This window comes from Vombatus ursinus, unplaced genomic scaffold (genome assembly GCF_900497805.2).
Source record: "Vombatus ursinus unplaced genomic scaffold, bare-nosed wombat genome assembly UNPS02014935.1, whole genome shotgun sequence".
Classification (NCBI taxonomy): Eukaryota; Metazoa; Chordata; class Mammalia; order Diprotodontia; family Vombatidae; genus Vombatus; species Vombatus ursinus.
The window spans coordinates 1,466,641-1,485,118 of NW_020954713.1; the positions used below are offsets into that span (position 1 = coordinate 1,466,641).

Genomic DNA, 18,478 nt, shown 5'->3' on the forward strand with positions numbered 1-18,478 from the left:
ATCATCATCATCATCATCATCATCATCATCATCATCATCATCATCATGATAATAACAGCTCACATTTATATAGTACCTACTATGTGCCAGACACTGTGCTAAATGCTTTACAAATATTTCATTTGATCCTCACAACTCTGGGAGGTAAGAGCTATTGATAACCGAATTTTTCCAATGAGGAAACTGAGGCAGACAGAGGCGAAGTGACTCACCCAGGAACACACAGCTAGCGTCTAATAACATCCACAGTGTCTCATCATATCCGTGTACCACAATTTGTTTAGCCATTTCCCAAATGATCGTCATCTATTTTGTTTCCAGTTTTTTGCTCCCACAAAAAGTGCTGCTAGAAATATTTTGGTGTTTAGGGATTCTCTTTCTATCAATGACCTTTTTGGGGCATATGCCTAGTATTGGAATCTCTGGGTCAAAGGGCACAGACATTTTAGTCATGTATTTGTTTTATTCCCAATTGCTTTCTAAACTGGTTATGTAATTCATACCTCCACCAAGAATGCCCGAATGTGCCTATCTTTCCACAGCCTTTCTGATCTTAACCATTCCCATATTTGGACATTAAAGAGCTTGCCAGTTTTCTGGGTGTGAGGTGGAACCTCAGGGTTGGTAGAGCATTGAGAGGTTATGTGACTGGCCCAGGGTCACCAAGGGTCTGTGTCATAGGATAATAGGACCATAGATTTAGAGCCAGAAGGGATCTTGGAGTCCAATCTCTTCATTTTATGGATGAGGAAACTGAGGCACAGAGGTTAAGTGACTTGTCCTCAGTCACACAGTTAGTATGTGTCAGAGACGGGGTTTGAACCCAGATCATCCTAACTCCAAGGCCAGCTTTCTTTCCTCTAGGCCTGAAAGTCACTTATCTTGTACATAGTAAGAACTTAATAGAGATTTATTGAATTGAAATTGAACAGGCTTTTTATTGTATTTCTCTTTGTACACATCACATCATCCTTCTCCCTTAATTCTGCCCCAGACCATAAGCTCCTAGAGGGCATGGATTCTTTATCTTTGTATTCCCAGTACCCTGCATAAACTATGTGCTTGGTACGTGGCAAACGTTAAAGAAACTGAGTTGTTTAATAAAGAATTTAATTAATGAATTGCATTGGAGTGGTGGTGTCAACGAAGGACCAGAAGAAGAAGATACTTTATCCTGTAACAAACAAGAGTGATCAGAGGAGCCCTCTGATCTGCAGATCTAGGGCATCTGCCATGGAACTGGGCATTTATACTTTGAGCCATTTGGGAATGGGACAAACCCAGCCAAGAACTGAATTGAATGGAAACATTAGGGGTAGCTAGGTAGTGAACTCTTGAGTTCAGTTCCTGAGTTCCTGCCTCAGATACTTACTAGCTCTGTGACCCTGGACAAGTCACTTCACCCTGTTTGCCTCAGTTTCCTCATCTGTAAAATGAGCTAGAGAAGGAAATGACAAACCGCTCCAGTATCTTTGCCAAGAAGATCCCAGATGGGGTAATGAAGATTTGACACAACTGAAAAATGTCTGAATAACAACAATATTAAGGGAATCAAGGGAAGGAGAAGCTTGTTCATGCTGGGCCATGAGAGTCTGAGAAATCTGGACCAGCCCAAGGGATGGTATGGGCTTATAGCTGGGACACATTGCCTAGGGGTAATGTGAATACACTAAAGAGATTGTGGGATTTGGAATCCTGGTACATGAGTTCAAATCTGTCCTCTGCTTATTGTCACAAGCTCTGGGAACCTCAGTTTCTTTCTCTAAAAAATGAAGGAGTTGGAGTAGATGATTTCCAAGGTCCCTTTTAGGTCAACCTCTTTGATCCTGTTAGAAAATAAGTTCTAATATGTTTTTGTGCCCTGAACCCCTTGGCAGTCAGTCTGGTGAAGTATATGGATCCCTTCTCAGAATAAGGTTTTCAAATAATTGAAGGAAATGCTAAATTTCAGTTAGTTAATAAAACATGTCATTTTAAAAAACAAATTTACATACACCGCCCCCCCCCCCCCCCCCCCGTGTCTGTCCGCGACCCCAGGTTAAGAACACTTCTTTCATAGGGCTTTAAGAAGACTGTTGGGCAGCAATCATAGTGGAGAGAGCTCCAGGCCTGAGCCAGGCTCTCCCAGCCTTGCTCTGTCTGTAACCTTAGACAAGAGCTCCCTCCCACTCTCTGACCTTCTTTAGCTTCCTCATCTACAAAAAGGAAAGGTCAAGGATTAGACTGGATGATTCCTAAAGTCCCTTCCAGCCCAGACATTCTGTGATTCCAGGACAAGTTGGGTCCTTCTGAACCTGGTCTCTAGTAGGTCTCTAGAGAGTGATAGAAAAGTCCATCAGTAACATTTTGCTCTAAAGAGGAGACAGCCGGGGGCTGGTGACTGTGGACCAGCTGTGGATTTAAGTCTGGTCAAGTTTTGCAGGTTTTTCCCTAACTAGGAGCCAACTGGCTGAAGGCAGTGGCCTTCGAGGGGTACAGATGTGCCTTTCTTGTCCTTCTTGTGAGAGGGCTAGAGTCTTTGATGGTTAGTGGACTTCAGTCCTGCCACGAGCTCTGGATGCCCCCTTTCCTTTGGTTGTTGGTATAATCATGGTGTCCGGGGCGGGGGGAGCTCTTGGGGTGCAGGGAGGCCAAGTTCTTGCCCTTCCTAGAGGAGGCAGCCTGATATGATATAGTGTAAATAATACTGGTTCTAAGCAGGGGTTCTTAACCTGGGCTCCATGGACTTGGCATTGTAAAAAATATTTTTAGAACTGTGCTTCAACATAATCTGTTTCCTTTGTTGTCCTGTGCATTTTATTTTATACATTTAAAAACTTGATTCTTTGAAGGGGTCCGTGGGCTTCAGCATACTGGCTGCTAACGGGAACCAGGACACAAAAAGAGTTATGAAGGCTTGTTCTAGAGTGGAAAAACTGACCTTCCACGCATGACCTTGGGCCAGTCACTTCCCCCTCTTCTGTAATAAAAGATGGCCTCTGGGGTCCTTTATAGTTTTAGATGTAGAATCCTAGGAACCATGTGATAAGTGACCTTCCCTGAAGGGTACTAAGGCAACCTCTGGGCCTGGGGCCTAGAAACTCCTGCCTTCCCCCCACTTGAAGATTTTCCTCCATACACAGCAGTTTGTGACGTAAGCTTCAAAGGCCTAGTTGCTCCCTCCACATCTGGGTGGGTGGTTTTCTCTTTCTGTTGTTTCTTCTTTCCTGTCTTCCGTATCAAGGAAATAGGTCACATTTCAGAGAAACCAGTCAACAAAAAGATTCGTTGACAGAGGGTGATAGCTACGGGCAGTGGTGACTGGGCCTAGACCCTGTCCCCTAACTGCCTTCCCCACCCTGAGGCCCTGGCACCCAGGTGGCCTTTCCCTCCATGGAACTTGGCCCTCCAAGGGACTGAAGAACACTGACGGAGGCACGGAAGCCTGGTTCCCTGGGCCCAGCGTCTCCGGAACCTCCACAGGTGAGCCTTTTCCTTATTTCTGACCCCTGGTTCTGGCTGCTGTCCTAGATTATAAGGGTAGGGATGCTCTGGGAGTTAGGAAAGAGGAGGTCCATACTCATCATAAGTCATGGTGGTGACTCCCTCTTTCCACAACTCAGGGATCATTTCTCAGCCTTGAGTCACTCAGCCTCATGGTCCCCAGGAGAGAAAGAGAAAGAAAGAAACATTGGGCACTAATCGGCGTTTTAGGAAAGAAGGAGTTATATTTCCCAGGGCCCAGAGTTCCCCAGCCCAGGTGTCAGAGTGGCAGGCCAGCCATTCCTCTAGCATGTTGTGTAGGGTAAACAGGGATGTCAGGAAATGGTCAGGGAGCAGTCAACTGAGGGGTTAGGGATTGGTAAATTTAAGGGACAGATTTAGGGATAGTCAGACTAGGGGATAAGGGCATAGGTAGGCTAGATTGCTGAAGGGACTAGTCAAACCATTGGGTTGCAGGATTGGCAGATTGGGTATTTCAGGAATGGTCAGGTTAGGGGGTTGGGGTCTGGGAAACGGTCAGCCTGGAAGTTCTTGGAATGATCAGACTGGGGCATTAGGAGGGGGATTGGAGTTAAGAGGATGATCAGACAATGGAGTCAAAGAGATAACTAGACTGGAGATTGGGGCATGGTCAAATTGGGGTGATTTGGTGTGGTCATATTGGGAAGACAGACTGTGGGGGGTCAGGATAAGGTCAGACTAGATACTCTAGGGTAGTCAGATGGAGGGGTCAGAATGTTATTAGACTAGGGGTTCAAGAGACAGTCACATTGGGGTTTCCAAGGTGAGTTAGACCTGGAAGTTCAGGATATGGTCAGACTGGGGAGTCCAGAGGCAGACAAACTGAATGCTCAGACTGGGGAATTGAGGGGTGGTCAGCCTGGGTAGGTCAGAAGGATGATCAGATAGAAGGGGGAGGGTATGATGAAGCTGGGCTTTGAAAGGACAGTAGGACTGGGAGGGGTGTTGGGATGCTTGGATCAAGACAGGGGCCTGAATGAATTAGTTTCTCACTTTCCAACTCTGCATTTAGGACCATTTCTCTTTGCGGAAAGGAACTGGAAACCCACCCACCCTTTGTCAGTTCTGCTCCAGCCTAGACACCATCAAGTAAGTAACTTCACTGTGCCAAGCTGACCCCTTTTAGGGGTATTAAAGGTATAGTCTGGGCCATTTAGTGGTGATAACGATGAAGAGTACAGCTCATTGTTGGGGGGGAGCAATGTCCAATGGTGATGATGATATTGATAACATCTCACATTAGCACCAAGGGGTGAGAATGATAGTGCTAACACAGGCTGGGGAACCTGTGGCCTTGAGGTCACAGGTGGCTCTCTGGGTCCTCAAGTGCAGCCCTCTGACTAAATTCAAACTTCACGGGTTGGATTTAGTCAAAGGGCTGCACTTGAGAACTTAGAGGGCCACCTGTGGTCTCGAGGCCGCAGGTTCCCCACTCCTGTCAGCTAACAGTTCACACTGGGGACCTGTAGTAGTACCAAATCGAGGAATTGAGGAAGGCCTTAGATAGTTTTTCATAGTCCATTGACTGGAGGGAGATGAGCCTGGCCCAGAGATATTCCCCCCTCACTCTACTCCTTTTCATATGGATGAAAATAGTGCTTTTTCCCGGGTCCCTAGGTCTGTTTTTAGCTCTGGAATGGGCCTTTGCATTCCTTAGCTTCCTCCTCCTCTTCTTCCTCTTCCCTCTCCTAATAATAATAACAATAATAATAATAATAATCTAAAAAGAGGACAACGATTGATATATGTTCTCAGAGTATGGGATAAATAGGTTAAAAATGTACAGAAATTCTTCCAAAACATATATTAGATTGTAAGTTTCTTGAAGGCAGGAACTGTCTTTTGCCTCTTTGTGTTTCCCCAGCACTTAGCACAGTGCCTGGCATATAGTAGGTACTTAATTGATTGATATAGACAGATATCACTTCACAGAATAGTAGTAAAGACAGACAATAAGTACACATCATTGTACTTATCACAGGTAGCCAATATTGGTTAGATGGAGCCTATGAAAGGGCTAAGATCTAAGAGATGAATCAAAGGGCCCTCTATGGGTAACATCCACATGAACTTACATTGACAAATAAGCTTTGAGTAAATGACCAAGCTGGGCAAATTTGTTTGATGAAATGGAGGGGTTTATGGTAGCAAGGTAGGACCAGGTCACTGCCCCCAGAAATCATAGAAAAATCAGATTTAGGTACATGATAGATAGATAGATAGATAGATAGATAGAGAGATCTGGAGAGAGAGGGGGTGGGAGGAGGGGAGGGAGGAAGACAGACAGACCGACAGGAGAGTAGGTAGTTATAAAAAGACACTGATATGCCAGGTACTATGCTAAGTGCTGGGGATATAAATACAAACAAGTAAGATAGTTCTTGCCCTGGCTTCAAGGAGATTATATTCTAATGAGGGAAGACAACACATAAAGAATAACTAGAAAAGAATAACACATGAAAAATAACTGGGGATGGGAATGTCACTGCCAGGAACTGCCTAGAGGCCTAGCGCAGGACAAGATAAGGGAAAAGCTCATTTATTAGAGCCCAGCTTCTCAGGGGGCAGATTATACAAAGAAATAATAGAAACTTTCCAACATTTCACTATGGGTTGTAGATTAATAACTATTGAACATCTGGAAAGAGAGGCATGATCAGGTGGCCAAAATACCAGAAACTCTCTGTACTTTGTATACCAATAGACAAATCTCCATATTACAAATACAGATCCCAAAATATCCTCGAGAATTCAATGAATAAACTGTACTGGAAATAGAAAATTGTTCTAAGAGAGCATCTTTCTTTTATTACAAATTGTTTAGGGTATGACCCAATCTCTTACACTATGGCTTTGATTGATTCAAAGAGGTATACAGGCCCTGTTCCTCAGTTCCCATTGTTTGATTCCATCTAAAAGTATTTTAACCTAGTTGACGTAGGAAAGGTAAAAAAATAAAAAGGGGGAGTGGTTTCAACCCCATCCTCGGATAGCGATAGATGTCTCAGGATAAAAAGACAAAAACTGTGCATGCAAAATACAAAAACACCCCCTTGTCGTCACCTTCTAACTGGTGAAATATCAGACATCTCTCTCTCTCTATCTCTCCATAAACACACATATACATACATCATATATATGTGTGTATATATTTTTTGGTCATATATATGTATATTACACATCTATATATCGATCTATATATATAAGAATGTGTCTGATGTCTCACCAGTAAGAACATATATGTGTGTATATGTGTATGTATATATGTGTGTATATGCATATATGTATATATGTATGTGCATACACACACACACACACACACATATATATATATATATACATGCATCTATATGAAAGGGAAAGGAAAGATGTTTTGTAGAAGGATGTACTTATGTTGAATCTTGAAGGAAAGTAGGATTATGAGAGGTAGAGATGAGGAGATGGAGCATTCCAGGCATGAGCCAGTGCAAAATTGCAGAGACAGGAAATGTAGGATAACGTGTAGACAACATAAATAGGCCTCTATGGGTGAATAAGAGTCAGGAGATGAGGATACCGGGGAGATTTTGAAACCAGGAGACTGAAAGGATTATAGTGCCCTCTACAGTAATTGGGAGCTTTGAAAGAGAGGTGGGTTCCAAGGGTCAGTGAGGGGTGGAGGGATTAAAGGTCACTGTAAGGATGAAGAATAGGTTGAAGAGGAGGAAGGTCCAGGGAGAGATGGAATGACAGGAACCTCAGAATTCTTTAAATATGGAATGCCTCATGATTTTGTGTGTTGTCTTTGAGCAGGAGCCATGCTAATCTCCTCTGTGTACTCCAGTTGCAGTATGTGTGCTGCTGAAATGAGCACTATTTCAGAACTCTTAATCAAGGAAGTGGAACATTTGTGGGTAATGGTGAGATGATTGAAAGAGATGAGAACAAGTTAATAACAAATATAATAACAGCTAGCATTTATATGGGGCGTTTTTGAGAGGTTCTTTTTAAGAAAATCTTATTTAATATCTGATTTTTCCCCAATTACTTTAAAAACAATTTTAACATTTTTTTTTTCAAATTTTGAGCTCCAAATTCTCCCCCTCCCTCCCTTTCCCCCTCCCCATTGAGGAGGCAAGAAAGACACAGGTCATACATATGTAGTCATGCAAAACACATTTCTATTTAAGTTATTCCTCGAAAGAAAAAACAAACAACCCTTTCCCCCGAAAAAATAAAGAAAAAGTATCTTTGATCTGCATTCAGGCTCTGCCAGCTCATTCTCTGGAGATAGACAGCACTTTTCATCAAAAATCCTACAGAATTGTCTTGGATCATTGTTTTGCTGAGAATAGCTAAGTTATTCATAGTAGATCATCATACAATATTGCTCTTACTGTGTACAATGTTCTTTTGGTTCTGCCCATTTCACTTTGCATCAGATTATGCAAGTCTTTCTATGTTTTTTTGAGAGCATCCTGCTCATCATTTCTTTTTTTTTTTTTAAAGCAATTGGGGTTAAGTGACTTGCCCAGGGTCACACAGCTAGTAAGTGTCAAGTGTTGGTCTGAGGCTGGATTTGAACTCAGGTACTCCTGACTTCAGGGCCGGTGCTCTATCCATTGCACCACCTAGCTGCCCCTGCTCATCATTTCTTAAAGCACAATAGTATTCCATCACAACTATATAAAACAACTTGTTTAGCCATTCTCCAATTGATGAACATCCCCTCAGTTTCCAACTCTTTGCCACCACTAAAAGAGCTGCTATAAATATTTTTGTACACATATGTTCTTTTCCTTGTTGTTTTTTATCTCTTTGGGATACAGACCTAATAGCGGTGTTGCTTGGTCAAAAGATATGCATGGTTTTATAGCCCTTTGAGCATAGTTCCAAATTGCTCTCCAGAATGGCTAAATCAGTATACAACTTCACCAATAGTACATTAGCATTTTAGTTTTCCCACATCCCTTCCAACATTTGTCATTTTCCTTTCCTGCCATATTAGCCAATCTTACAGGTGTGAGGTAGTAGCTCAAAGTTGTTTTAATTTGCATTTTTCTCATCAATAGTGAGTTAGAGCATTTTTTATATGACTATAGATAGCTTTGATTACTTTGTCTGAAAACTGCCTGTTCGTATCCTTCTACCATTTATCAATTGAGGAATGATTCTTATGTCTATAAATTTGACTCAGTTTTCTGTGTTTGAGAAACAAAATCTTTATCAGAGAAACTCACTATAAATTTTTTTCATAGTAATGATTACCAGCTATGTCCTCCATCCTGTTTTCTCCCGTTTATCCTACTCTCTCTCTCCTTTTAATGTGTCTGTTTTCAAAAATGTTTTGCTTCTGACTCTTACCTTCCTCAAACTGCTCTCCCTTTTACTAGCTTCCCCTCTGCCCCAACCCCCCCTTTTTTCTTCACTTTTTGGTGAGGCAGTCAGGGTTAAGTGATTTGCCCAAGGTCACACAGCTAGCAAGTGTCAGGTGTCTGAGGCTGGATTTGAACTCAGGTCCTCCTGACTCCAAGGCCAGAACTCTATCCGTTGTACCTCCTAGCTGCCCCCTCTCCCCCTTTTCTTATCCCCTTTCCTTCCTGCTTTCCTGTATGGTAAGATAAATTTCGACACCCAACCAAGTGTGTATATTATTCTCTCTTTGAACCACTTCTGATGAGAGTAAGGTTCATGTTCTCCCCTTCCCACTTCCCGCATTTTCCTCTCCACTGTAAAATCTCTTTCAGGCCTCTTTTATGTCAGCTAATTTATCCCATTCTACCTTTTCCTTTCCCCTTCTATCACTACATTCTTCTTCCTCATCCCTTAATTTAATTTGATTTTTTAAGTTATCATGCCATCATATTCAACCCATACCTCTGCTTTCTGTCTATGTATACGTCTTCTAACTGCCCTAATGATGAGAAAGTTTTTAGGAGTTAAAAGTATCATTTCCTCATGTAGGAATATAAATAGTTTAACTTTATTTAATCCCTTATGATTTTTCTTTCCAGTTTACCTTTTTATGCTTTTTTTGCATCTCATATTTGAAAGTCAAATTTTCTATTCAGCTCTGATCTTTTCATCAGGAATGCTTGAAAGTCCTCTATTTCATTGAATATCTATTTTTCCTCCTGAACGATTATACTCAGTTTTGTTGGAAAGGTGATTCTTGGTTGTAATCCTAGCTCTTTTACCCTCTGGAAAATCATATTCCTGGCCCTCCGATCTTTTAATGTAGAAGTTGCTAAATCTTGTGTTATCCTGACTCTGGCTCCATCATATTTAAATTGTTTCTTTTTGGCTGCTTGCACTATTTTCTCCTTGATCTGGGAGGTCTGGAATTTAGCTATAATATTCCTGGGAGTTTTCATTTTGGGATCTCTTTCAGGAGGTGATCGGTGAATTCTTTTAATTTCTATTTTAGCCTATGGCTCTAGAATATCAGGGCAGTTCTCCTCGAAAATTTCTTGAAAGAGTATGTATAGCTCTTTTTTTATCATGGCTTTCAGGTAGTCTAACAATTCTTAAATTATCTCTCCTGGATCTGTTTTCTGTGTAAGTTGCTTTTCCAATGAGCTATTTCATATTTTCTTCTATTTTTCATTCTTTTGATTTAGTTTGATTGTTTCTCAATGTATCATGAAGTCATTAGCTTCCACTTGCCCAATTCTATCTTTTAAGGAATTATTTTCGTCAGTAAGTTTTTGTACCTACTTTTCCATTTGGCCAATTCTGCTTTTCAGGGCATTCTTCTTTGGATTTTTTTTTTAACCATTTAGCCTATTCTGTTTTTTTAAGGTGTTATTTTTTCAGTATTTTTTGTGTCTCCTTTACCAAGTTGCTGACCCTTTTTTCATTATTTTCTTGCATAACTCTCATTTCTCTTCCCAATTTTTCCTCTACCTCTTACTTGATTTTTAAAATCTTTTTTGAGCTCTTCTATGACTTGAGATCAATTTGTATTTTTCTTTGAGGCTTTAGATGCAGGAATTTTGACTTTGTTGTCATCTTCTGAGTGTGTGTTTTGATCTCCCTTGTCACCACAGTAACTTTTTATGGTCAGATTTTTTTTTCTGTTGTTTGCTCATTTTTCCCTTTTTTTGAATATATATTTTTATTAATTTATTCTGATTTATCAACAACCACTTCCATAAGCTTTTGAGTTTTAAATTTTTCTCCCCCTCCCTCCCCACCTCCCTCCCCAAGATGGCATGCAATCTGATACAGGCTATACATATACATTCCTATTAAACATATTTTCACATTAGTGATGTTGTAAGTAAGAATTAGAACCCATAGGAGGATCCACCAGAAAGAGGAAACAAAACACAACAGAAGAAAAAAAATAACAAATAGTATACTTCGATCTGCATTCCAACTCCATAGTTCTTTCTTTGAATGTGGATAGCATTTTCCATCATGAGGTCTTTGGAGATGTCTTAGATCCTTGCATTGCTGAGAAGGGCTAAGTCTATCAATATTAGTCATCGTACAACATGGCTGTTTCTGTGTACAATGTTCTCCTGGTTCTGCTCACTTCACTCAGCATCAGACCATACAAATCTTTCCAGGTTTTTCTGAAGTCTGCCTGCTCATCATTTCTTATACCACAATAGCATTCCATTACATTCACATACCACAACTTGCTCAGCCATTCCCCAATTGATGGGCATCCTCTCAATTTCCAATTCTTTGCCACCACAGCAAGAGCTGCTATAAATATTTTTGCACACGTGGGTCCTTTTCCTATTTGTATGATCTCTTTGGCATACAGCCCTAGAAGTGCTATTGCTGGGTCAAAGGTATTTGCTCATTTTCCAGCCTATTTCTTGACTCCACACTAAGTGAAGTTCTGCTTCCCATGTGGAGAGGGCACTGTCCCAAACTTCAGGTTTTTTGTGCAGCTGTTTTCAGAGGTAATTCTGGGGACTTGTAAGTTTTTGGCTCTTCCAAGGTGGAATGATCTAGGGAGCGGTGTGTTACTACTCTCCTGTATTGTGCACTGGTTTGTAAGCCACCATAAGCATTCTTTTCCACTCTGGAATTGTGACTAGGGTTTCTGTTCCCCTGCGGCTGCAAGCTCTGCTGTGCTAGTGCTCCTCCTCACACTGGAACTAAGACCCGGGACTGTGACCCAGATCCAAGTATAGGCAATGAAACAGAGTCTTGCCCCTGGTGCCAGCAAAAGGACCTCTGTAAATCTCCTTCTGGCCCGTTGTCTGATCCCCTTACTGTATGTGGCCTGAGAGGTCTGGAACTGCCGCTACTGCCACCGATTCAGTCTCCCCACAGCCTGCTCCTGGTTCACTGGGGCCTGGTCTTCACTGGTACGTCCTGTGCTCTTTTCTCATTCTGGAGCAACAGACCTTTCTTGCTGACCTTCTAAGCTGTCTTGGTCTGGAAAATTGTTTCATTTTGTCTTTTTGTAGGTTCTGCCACTCTAGAATTTGTTTAGAGTCATTATTTAAAGGTATTTAGAGGGGTTTGGGGGAGAACTCAGGTGAGTCCCTGCCTTTACTCTGCCATCTTGGCTTTGCCTCCCCGAGACTTCTCATTTAATATCTTATTTGAGTCTCACAACAACCTTGTGAGATAGGTACTGCAGGTACTATCATTCCCACTTTACAGATGAGGAAGTCCAGGCTCAATGAGGTAAAATAATTTTATCATTACCGCATAGCGATTAATTATCAGCTGTAGTTCAGTTGCGTCCAACTCTTTGCAACCCCTTGGAACGTATCACACCAACACTATCCATGGGATTTTCTTGGCAAAAATACCGGAGTTATTTTCCATTTCCTTCTCCAGTGGATTAAGACAAACAGGGTTAAATAACTTGCCCAGGGTTATAGCTAGTACTAAGTATCTGAGACCAGACTTAAACTCAGGTCTTCCTAACTCCAGGCCCAGCAGTCTATTCACTGAGCCACCTAGCCGCTTAATTGTCAGAGGCAATATCTAAGCCCAGGTTTCTTTTACACTTCCCAGTACACTACCTTACACCTTCAGTTTGGGACGCCTCTGGTTTTATGGCTCTTCTCTAGGGTTTCTCAGCCCCCTGACAGAGGGAGTGTAATATAGTGGAAAGTATGCTGGATTTGGTCAGGGAGCTTGGGTTTGAATCCTGGTTTCACTGCTTCTTACCTGAATGACCTTAGGTAAATCTCTCTGGGCTTAACCTCTCTGGGCTTCAGTTTTCTCATCTTTAAAATGAGGGAGTTGGATTAGATGATCTCCAAGGCCCCTTTTAGCTCAAAATCTATGATCCAGTGATCTCTTTCTCTCTCTTGTGATCCTTCTCATGACCTCAAACCCTCATAATATATCATCTATTAAATCCCATTCACTCCCAGAAGCCAATCTAGGCCATGGCTCTAGATCCTATCCTCTCTTTGGGCTATTCTTTTACTAGGGTCCTGGGCCCTTTTGTAGGTCAGGGGATCCCCAAGTCACAAACTGTCCTCAGCTTTTCCCTGATCTTCCTTGGGCATAGGAAAAAAAACCCTCCCTCGTCCAGTTTGCCCACCCCGGTTCTATTCCTAGTCTCCGATCAAGTCTTAGATGCGAGAAATAGTTGAATCATTAAATGGAGCAAAGCCAGATAGATGTTCAAGCTTCAGGAAAGGCTGGCCCTTCCCCCAGATTGACAGCCTAGAAGACTCACAGGTGTCTCATTCCGTGCCCTTTCCCCTTCAGTCACATTTAAAATAAAGGTTGCTAAGTAATGTTCTCCTCCAGAGTTGGTCTCCCCCCAAGCCTGGGCCTGGGACAATTCGAATATATCATCAACGTATCAGCTCCATAAACAAAGCCTTTGAAACTCATTTCTCTCGCAGCCCAGGGGACATGGTCTCTTTTCTTACGGTGTCTCTTCCTTTTATGAGGCATGAGCAGCTTGGGTCAGCTTGAGGTCTGCACCATGGCTCCTTCCTTCTCTCCCTGGGGACCAGACTTTTTTCAGTCTTAGGGACTGGTAGAGACAAAGCATCCCTCTCCCTACCCCCTTCCCACAACTGCCTCAATCTAATTCTGTTCATCTAGCGTTATGCTAGATGCTGCCTAGTATGGTACAATGAAAGGACGCTGGATTTAGTATCAGAGGACCTGGGTTCGAATCCCAGATCTGTAGTTTTACTATCTGTGTGACATTGAACCTCTCTGAGTCTTAGTTTGCTCATCTGTAAAACGAGGAGGTCAGCCTGGTTGATCTCCAAGGTCCCTTGTAGCTCTGATTCTATAATCCCATAACTCAATCAAACAAAAAGCTTTAATTAATTACCTACTGCTAATTAGACACTTACCAGGTGCCAGTTCTGGCTGTTGGGAATATAAAGACCAAAAAGTAAAATAGTCCCTGCCCTCAAGGAGTTTTCTTTTAGGGGGAGACAGCATGGATACATGTAAGTAGATATACAATAATACGAGGTGATTTCAAAGTCAGGGCAGCTAGGTGGCACAGTGGATAGAGTGTAGGGCCTGGTGTCAGGAAGACTGGCCTCAGATACTTACTAGCTATGTGACCCTGGGCAAGTCACTTATTCCTGTTTACCTCAGTTTCCTCATCTGTAAAATGAGCTGGAGAAGGAAATGGCAAACCACTTCAGTATCTTTGTTAAGAAAACGCCAAATAGAGTCACAAAAAGTTGGAAACGACTGAAATGACTGAACAACAAAAAAGTATATACAAAATCCAGAGGAGATAGGGACTATGATTTCATTGGTGCAGGGAGTTCCTGGCCTCTACCAACACAGGCCAATACCTTCCCTGCAATAATCTTTGGAGAGTGGCCTAGAGTCAAGGTAACAAACATTTATTAAGCATCTATTATGTGCCAGGCAAGATTTGGTGATTTTTATCAGTTCCTATGGATTCAATTATCATCTGGATTCTGATGCTTCCCCAGACCTACTTTTTCAGCTCTTAACTTTTCTCAAGATATCTAGTCTTGCATCTCCAGCTGTCTACTGGATACCTTGAACTGAATGGCCTATAGACATCTTAACCTCAATGAGTCTGAAGCAGAACTCATTATCTTTTCCACAAGCCACCCTTTCTTTTTCTTTTTTTTTTTTATCTAGACAATGGGGTTAAGTGACTTGCCCAGGGTCACGCAGCTAGTACGTGTTATGTGTCTGAGGCCAGATTTGAACTCAGGTCCTCCTGACTCCAAGGCTGGAGCTCTATCCACTGCGTCACCTCGCTGCCCCCATCCTTTCTTTCAAACTCCTTCAAAGGCACCACCACCTTCTTAGTCACCCAGGCTTAAAACTTGGAGTTCTTGGACTCTCTCTCTCTCACCCTTCCTCCATATTTAATCTGTTGCCAAATTCTGTTGTTTCTGCCTCTATGACATCCATCACATATGCCCTCTTTTTTCCTCTGACACTGCCACCACGCTGGTCCAGGTTCTCATCATCTCAGAGGCAGCTAGCTGTAGGTAGAGGGCTGGGTCTGGAGTCAGGAAAACCTGAGTTCAAATCCAGCTGCAGACACTTAAGAGTTGTGTGACTTTGGACAAGTCACTTAACCTCAGTTTCCTCAACTGTAAAATGGAGATAATAATAGCATCTATCTCCCAGGGTTGTTGCGAGGATCTAATGAGAAAATGTTTGTAAAGAGCTTTGCAGAGGTATAAATGCTAGCTATTATTTATTACCTCATGCCTAGATTATTGCAACAGTCATTGGTTGATCTCCTTGCCTCAAATTTCTTCCCTCTCCAGTCCATCCTTCACTCTGATGCCCAAGTGATTTTCCTACAGTGCAGGTCTGACCATGTCACCCCCTTATTCATTAAACTCCAGTGGCTACCTATTGCCTCCTGGATCAAATGTAAAATCCTCTAGGTAGTGTTCAAAGCCCTTCTTAATATGGTCCCTTCCTGCCTTTGTAGTCTTCTAACACTTTACTTTAAGGCTTCAGAGACACAGGTGTGTTTGCAGGCATTGGGAAAAAGCCAATAAAAAGGTAGCAATGACTCTTCCCTTGACCCGTCCTAGGTAATCATTTAAAATGGTGATGTACTCTCTTGATCCAGAGAACCCCACAAAATCATGCAAGTCAAGGGGTTCAAATCTCTGGGTCCACTTCAAGAACACCCGTGAAACAGCCCAAGCTACCAAGGGCATGCATATCTGAAAAGCTACCAAGTATATGAAAGACGTCACATTGAAGAAACAACGTGTTTCCTTCCAGCGATATAATGGTGGAGTTCGCAGGTGTGCCCAGGCTAAGCAGTGGGGTAGGACACAGGGTGGTTAGCCCAAAAAGAGTGCTGAATCCTTGTTGTATATGCTTAGAAATGCAGAGAGTGATACAGAACTGAAGGTTTTGGATGTGGATTCTCTTGTCATTGAGCATATCCAGGTTAACAAGGATCCCAAAATGGGACAGTGTCCTTACAGAGCTCATGGTCGAATCAACCCATACATGAGTTCTCCTTGCCATATTGAGATGATACTTACTGAAAAGGAACAGATTGTTCCTAAACCAGAAGGGGAGGTTGCTCAAAAGAAAAAGATATCCCAGAAGAAACCGAAGAAACAAAAGCTCATGACACGGGAGTAAATATGACATTAGAATGGAAATAAAAGTGAAATGAAAAAAAAAAAAAGAGGGGGAACGATGATTGAAGGGGCAAGATCCTGGATTAGAAGGAAGGACGTGGGATTCAGGATACAAGTTGAGGGCAGCTAGGTGGCGCCATAGTGTGCAGAGCACTGGGCTTGGAATCAGGAAGACTCATCTTCATGAGTTCAAATCTGGCCTTGGATACTTACTAGCCATGTGACCCTGGGCAAGTCACTTAACCCTGTTTGCCTCAGTTTCACCATCTGTAAAATGAGAGGGTTGGACTAAATGGTCTCTCAGGCTCTTTCCAGCTTAGCTTTTATTTCTACGCAGCAGTGAAGGCTAAATTAAGATCACAGGACCAGAATTTTTAGTGGACTCAATGACCACAGCTCAATAGCACAGGGTGGAGGTGCACTGCTGGACTTGAAGTCAGGAAGACCCTGAGTTCAAATCTTGTCTTAGATACTTAATAGCTATGTCACCCTGAGCAAGTGATTCAGCTTCTCTGTGCCTCGATTTCTTCATCTGCAAAACAAGGAGGTTGGACTCCTGACATTCTTTTCGGCTTTAAATTCATAATCCTGTGGAGGAAGAGGACAGTAGGACAGCTGAGGTAACCCAGGGTTTTGAGCAAGGTATGAGTGGTGCCAGGACAAGGAGGCAAGAGATTCAAGAGTAGAATAAGAAGGGCTAGATTTTATATATTTTATATGAAATTTATATATTTATATAAAAATACATTTTACAAAAATATGTAAATTTATATATTGTATAAAAGATGTATTTTATATAAGAGCTTTCTTCACAAATATTACCCCATTTGATCCTCACAACAACCCAATGAGCTAGATGCTATGATTATCCCTAGCAGAGAAAACTGAGGCAAATAGATGTTAAGTGACTTGTCCAGGGTCATGAAGCTTATGTTTGAGGAGAAATTTGAAATGAGGTGTTTCTGACTTCAGGTCCAGCACTCTCTGATGCGCCCCAATGTAGAGCTGAATTAGTCAACTCTAGGGTCAACCACAGTAGGGGTGAAGGGACCATGGAAGAACTGAGGGCCTGGAGGTCTCCATTATGTCATAGAATAGATGTAAGGGGGTAAGTAAGAGGGAGAGATACACTCACAGGAGGCTGTGGTCAGAGAAGGGAATTTCAGAGTTCAGGATCATGGAGGTGACTCTCGCAATATCTAAGGTTATGATCATCCCAGTGGGTGGCTGACATGGAGTGAAGATACAGGTCATGGAAAATGACGCGAGAGGGCAAGGTCTTCAAGAGATCACCAATGAGCATATCAATGTCCCTAAATATAAGGATCAGGGTCAGGGTTGGAGGCAAAGGCTCATGGGCCACATATTGACTTCCTTGAGAAAGGAGGTCAAAGGGGCAGTTAGGTGGTGCAGTGGATAGAGTTCTGGCCTTGGAGTCAGGAGGACCTGAGTTCAAATCCAGCCTCAGACATTTGACATTTACTAGCTATGTGACCCTGGGCAAGTCGCTTAACCCCGATTGCCTCACCAAAAAGCAAGAAAAAAAAAAAAAAGAGAAAGGAGGTCAAGTAATCTCAGAGCTAGTGGAATGAATAATTACTGATATTCATATAGGGCTTCAAAATCTCTCATCTCATCCTTACAGCAATCCTGGGAGAGAGGTACTATTATTGTCCTTACTGTACACAGGAGGAAACTGAGGCTGAGACATTAAGTGACTAGATGGAGGCTGCGGTCTCTTTTAACTTTCAAGTTCTGTGATTCTGTGAATCAGGAGCATGGGTTTGACTTTTTCACCTGTTATTTACTAGCTGTATGCCCTTGGGCAAGTCATAGTACCTCTACCTACCTAAGGGAGGGGTGAGTCAAACTGAGACCCGTTAAAGACCTTAGCTTGAAAAGGCCAAGGTTTCCCACTGCATCCTGGTCCATCTCTAGTGGTCCTGATCCATACCTGGTCACTAGACCCAGATGGCTCTAGAGGAGAAAGAGAGACTGGTGACTTTGCACAGCCCTCCCTCACTTAAATCCAATTCACTGGCATGGCATGGCATGGCATGGTATGACCTCCCTGATGTCATGGTCCTCATTGAGAATGAAGGACAAACAGCAATTAATGTAATCACAGATGGGCCTGGGGGACACTTGTTTACACATCAAAACCTAATCCTGTTCATCAATTGACTGATACAATGGAGGAGTCCCTTACATAAGTAGATATTACACCCTAATTGCAAATTAACTTCTAGGTGAATGGGGAGGAGATAGCCAGAATTAGCTGCTGAAGGGATCAGGAAAGCTATCTGAGCTAAGTCTGAAGGAACTTAGGGATCCTAAAAGGTGGCGGTGAAGAGGGGGTGCATTCTAGGCATGGAAGACAGCTAGTGCAAAGGCATGGAGATGATAGCTGGAATGTCATGGGTGAG

The 18,478-nt window shown here is 42.4% G+C and overlaps 1 protein-coding gene and 1 non-coding gene across 2 annotated transcripts in view; one reads left to right on the top strand and one right to left on the bottom strand.

The window, feature by feature from the left end:
* Positions 1 to 3,163: 3,163 nt before the first annotated feature.
* The window catches only part of LOC114029622 (tyrosine-protein kinase ZAP-70), a 40,027-nt gene continuing 24,712 nt past the window's right edge, over positions 3,164 to 18,478 (top strand). Inside the window, exons 1-2 of the mRNA XM_027844169.1 lie at positions 3,164 to 3,462; positions 4,517 to 4,593. The gene's annotated coding sequence lies outside the window, so the exon portion shown is untranslated. The remainder of the gene's footprint in view (positions 3,463 to 4,516; positions 4,594 to 18,478) is intronic.
* LOC114029657 lies at positions 7,252 to 7,357 on the bottom strand. Its single transcript, XR_003567514.1, has one exon. It is a non-coding gene; the product is annotated as a U6 spliceosomal RNA (small nuclear RNA).